Consider the following 4,436-nt stretch of genomic DNA (forward strand, 5'->3'; position numbering starts at 1 on the left):
GAAGCTGCCTTACAACTTCTCTGTTACTGTAGATGAGTTGTGACACGCAAGCAGCCCCCTTCCTTCCTGCCACTATTACTGACTCAGGAGTCATTTCCAATCCTCGGTGTGAGCACACATCACTAAGGAGACAGAAATTACATCCAAAGGAGTAGAAATAGCCAGGAAGACCTAGTTTCATATATTTTCCTCTTGAAAGATGTGAGTGCATTGTACTGAATTGAAATACCCACACTGAAGCAGGTGCTGGAGATCTACCTGCTTATCTCCCCATCACCCAATTGGTTTGTCCAGGGTCTAAAGGCTGGCCAAAGAGCCCGTCCTCACTGGTGGGCAGTGAACAGTCTAACCTAATAACTACTGCTAACGCACTGTGAGTAGGTTTCTAATGGGTGGCTGACAGCACATTGAGGTGATAAACCCCAATTTAGAACCAGGTTATGGGTGTTCACATAAGACCTTGCTGTAGCTGGTAAGGATTCTACAACTACTTATGCGTATCTTTTTGGTTATCTATTTTTTATTGGCAGGGCTTGTGAGCTCCACACTTGTCTTTTTTCTTTCTGCAGTGTCAATCACTTGAGCCTTGAGATCACTGCTACAGCTGCTGTTCCTTAAACCACCTATTTGTCATTTATTAGGGATCTGTAAATGAATCCTGGATAGGCTGGTCCCTCAGTGCATCCTTTGGTGCTGTTAGTGCTGGACATCTCTGTGTCCTCTTGTGTGTGTATCACCCATTTTCACTATCAGAGAAGGGTTCTTTAGGGTTTTTGAAGTGGAACCAGTGTTTGAGATGCTGCAATTATGTGGGAGGTGCAGCTCAGTTCTCATGGATGGCAGCAGAAGATGAAGATGCTCAGCAGGTTTGTGTTTCCCTGGTAGAAGTCTAACCACAGCTTCTGCCTCAAGTCCCCCCAGTTCTCACTCATGGTTGACATCTTCCCTGAGTCGACTAGACATGTGGTACTGAATAACGCATTTTAGCTTTGAGTTAGCTACTTTGAGGTGTGCCTAAAAAATGCATGAAACACCAGCCCAGGTCTTAAGCTTCTTTGGTGACCTTCTGCAGATGTGACTGGTGAGGAAGCGCTGGAGAAAGATGCAGTCCCAAAGGGAATGTGCCCCTTCCAGAAGGTGATCCTTAGGGAATATAACAGCTTAACCTGTCCTATAAATATGCTGTTTTTTTCTCATCTGCAGATGTGTGCTCTGGTGATGTGCAGTTCCCTGACCAAAGGGGAAAAGATAATCTGAAACCAGAGGGGCTTGCAGAGGCTTCTCTTCTAGCTAATAGACTTTCACAGAAAGCCCCTCTGATGGCAGTGCACAGGGGAGTTTGCCTTTCTCCAACCCTCTGGAGGACTGGCTTGGGGTTTTCTTGCACTGTTTTTGCAATGCTGATCTTCTGAGGTAATGTCTTGAATTGCTGTGCTTGGTAATACAGTGTGGTCCTTTGAGACCCCTGGGCCTATTTAATTTCATGCATGTGCAAGATACCTTTTCCCTTTTGGCATCATGATACCAGCTGCAGTCACTTTAAACACTGCCAGTCAATCCTAGTTATCAGAATCGGTACAGGGGACAGGAGGAGGGAGAAGATAATGGATTTGCCTTGAGAGCTCATCTAGAAATCCAGCCCTGCGCAGCAGACTGCCTATGTAATGTATTACTTTTTAATAATGTAAATATATTAACATTAGAGCAGTCTTCTCAATCTTCGGTACCTAAACATTACATCACTATCAGGAGCAAACGTAATTAGATATCATAAATATGAAAAATATCGGGCCATTAACATAAAGAGCACCAATAAGTTGCTTTGCCTGTCATGTAATTGAAAAGCATTAAGGGTGCACTCCGCTGTGAGTGCGCACGGCGAGCAGGGATCAAGCCTAATGCAAAGGGACAGCTCCAGTATGCGGAGCCTCACCCGAAATAACTTCACAGGGACACTGTCAAGGGGGTTTTAGGCCTGAAAGTTCCCGTTTCTGTAAAGTTGATTAGTGCAAGCGTTCTGTGCTATTTTCTAATCGGTGACATTCGCTCTCTTGGTTATTTAATGGTATTAGCAGCAGCAAAAGTGGAACCATTTGTTTCAGGCCAAGCAATCATAATCCTGCTCGCTCTGGATTCTGGTATTTAAATATGTGTGGGATGCTGTTCCCATCCCACATTCCTGTTCTGTAAGATTTTTTGCTTTGCAAAGTTTTCCATTCTCTTGGTCTTCTGCTTAGCACCCTCCAGGTAAGCCTAGAATTGAAGAAATGTCAACCCTTTTAAATGAGGTACAATGCCAAGATGACATATGAAGAGTTTAAACTTCCTGAGCAAAAAGGAATTATTTAGCATGGCTCTGCTGGGAGTACAGACTCACGCGGAGAAAAATGGGATGCTTTGAATGACTTTCTGGCAATGAAATCCATGGAATAGCCCAAGAGGGAAATGTCAGATTCTTGTTGCTGGGGTAGATTAGATCCTCACCAGAAGATACCTAATCTTGCCTGGAAGACATGTCAGTGGCGTGTTCTCTACCAGTCCTACAAAGGGCCACTTAGGCTTGTCACAAGCTCTAAGTAAGCACCCAGGTTCATATCATTGAGGTGCAGGGGGAAGGCTTAGCTCAACAGCAGGACTTTGAGCTAAGAGTGGCCATCCTCATGGTACGGAGAGGTGCTGTGCTGTTTCTCTATGCAAGGTTTCCGAAGCATCCACCATCTCCCTACCTGCTATGACACAAACACAGAGTGGGACGTGCCTGGTGTGAGGGCTCAGCCTGGCTTTGCTTGGAGCACCCACTGTGCTGCGCTGAGCAGGGTTTTCCAATGGGGTTTTCCCTATGAGGAACACCCCTGAGCTCAAGCCTTGTCCTGGGCTCCTCATTGCCCTCAAGCCCCAACCAAAAGGGTGCCCGATGGGCTTGTTAAGTGGTCTGACACAGGAGCTCCCTTGGGTGCAGGGTGTCTGTGGAGCCCCACGGGGCTGAGCTGGCTGCTGGAAGCAGTCTGTCATTGTCATTTCTGTGTGTTTTGTCTTCAAACCCTGCTGCTTCCTGGAATCATTCTCATTCTACATTTTGATGTCAAATCCTCTTTCACCTTCTTCTGTTTCTCTTTCTGTACATCCCTTGTTCTCTAATTAGTTGAATTTCTGTCTCTGCTTTGCTTCTCCCTTTAGTCCTTTCCCCAGGTCTGCTCTTAGATCTCTCTTTCTGTCTGCCCTCTCATGGCAGGATATTTATTTGCTTATTTTAGTATCTCCGGTGGGAAAGCCTTCCCTGCACCACGTCTTCCACACATCAGAGGATCTTTGTGGCCCCTTCCCATCTTCCCTATCCCTGTGCTGGCGTTCTTCCCTCAATCCCTCCTCCTCCGCGAGTTGTGCTGTTGCTCTGCTCTCACTGCCATGGTAACTTCAAAAAGACACGGCTATTTGATATCACAGGCGAAGGAGAAGTCCGCAGGAGTGTTTGCGTGCGTGTGGATGTGTCAGGGGAGGGAACAGAACATCCTTTTCCCTTCTCTTTTCATTGTGAGGTTGAAAGTATTTGATGATGGATGCAGGATGGAGGGAGCCCGGCTCCCAGGTGCAGTGTGAAGCTATGGGACAGAAGCTACGTGCCACATCCTGCTGTGCCCATCTCAGGGCAGGGGATGCTTGGTGGCTCCCTGAGCCCAGCTCCTGGCTCTGCAGCAACTGGGAGAGGGCAAAAACCCCAGAGGTAGCAAGATCTTAAAAGTCTAAAGCATAGGAAGGAACAGCTCAGCTCCTGAGGGGAAACATATGGGGCATTAGGAACACTTTCCCCAGCTTGCACATTTATACTTGAAAGTAAACAGTGAAAGAAAACAAACACAACAGCTTCAAACCAAACAATCCGTAGGGGATCACGGGCTGCAGCAGCTGCCGGGGTGAACCCAGCCGCTATCGCAGCGGGGACCCAACACAGAGCCTCGGCAGCACGTGAGCCACCCTGCATCCACCTGGGATGAGAGGTTCTGGAGCATCAGCGCTGCAGGTGGAGGCATTGAGGCCAGCCCAGCCCAGGCTGGGGTTCCTCAGGATCATGGTCCCACCTAAGCCGGGTAATCCTGGTTTACAGACCCCACAGCCAAGCCCTGAGGCTGCAGAAGGGGTGGCAGAGGCTATTGCTGCAGCTGTCAGCCCCCTCTCCACAGAAATGGGAGCACCATTAGCACATCTCTTCCCTGGCCTATGCAGTAGTGCCCTATGTACTGATGTATTCTTTGCCCAGATGGATGAGGAGCTGGAGTCAGACTCTTTGTGGCTCTGGCAACAAAGGGTCCCTCCAGCCCTGGGAAATACAATTGCTGCTTTGGACTCACTGGGAAATACAATTGGACTCACTGTATATTTTCTCCACAGTCTCATTTTGAAAGCAATAATGATCTTTTCCTCTCCCCTGGGTGCTGGGA

This window comes from Pezoporus occidentalis, unplaced genomic scaffold (assembly GCF_034315485.1).
Source record: "Pezoporus occidentalis ecotype Australia unplaced genomic scaffold, CSIRO_AGI_Poc_V1 ctg30, whole genome shotgun sequence".
Taxonomy (NCBI): Eukaryota; Metazoa; Chordata; class Aves; order Psittaciformes; family Psittacidae; genus Pezoporus; species Pezoporus occidentalis.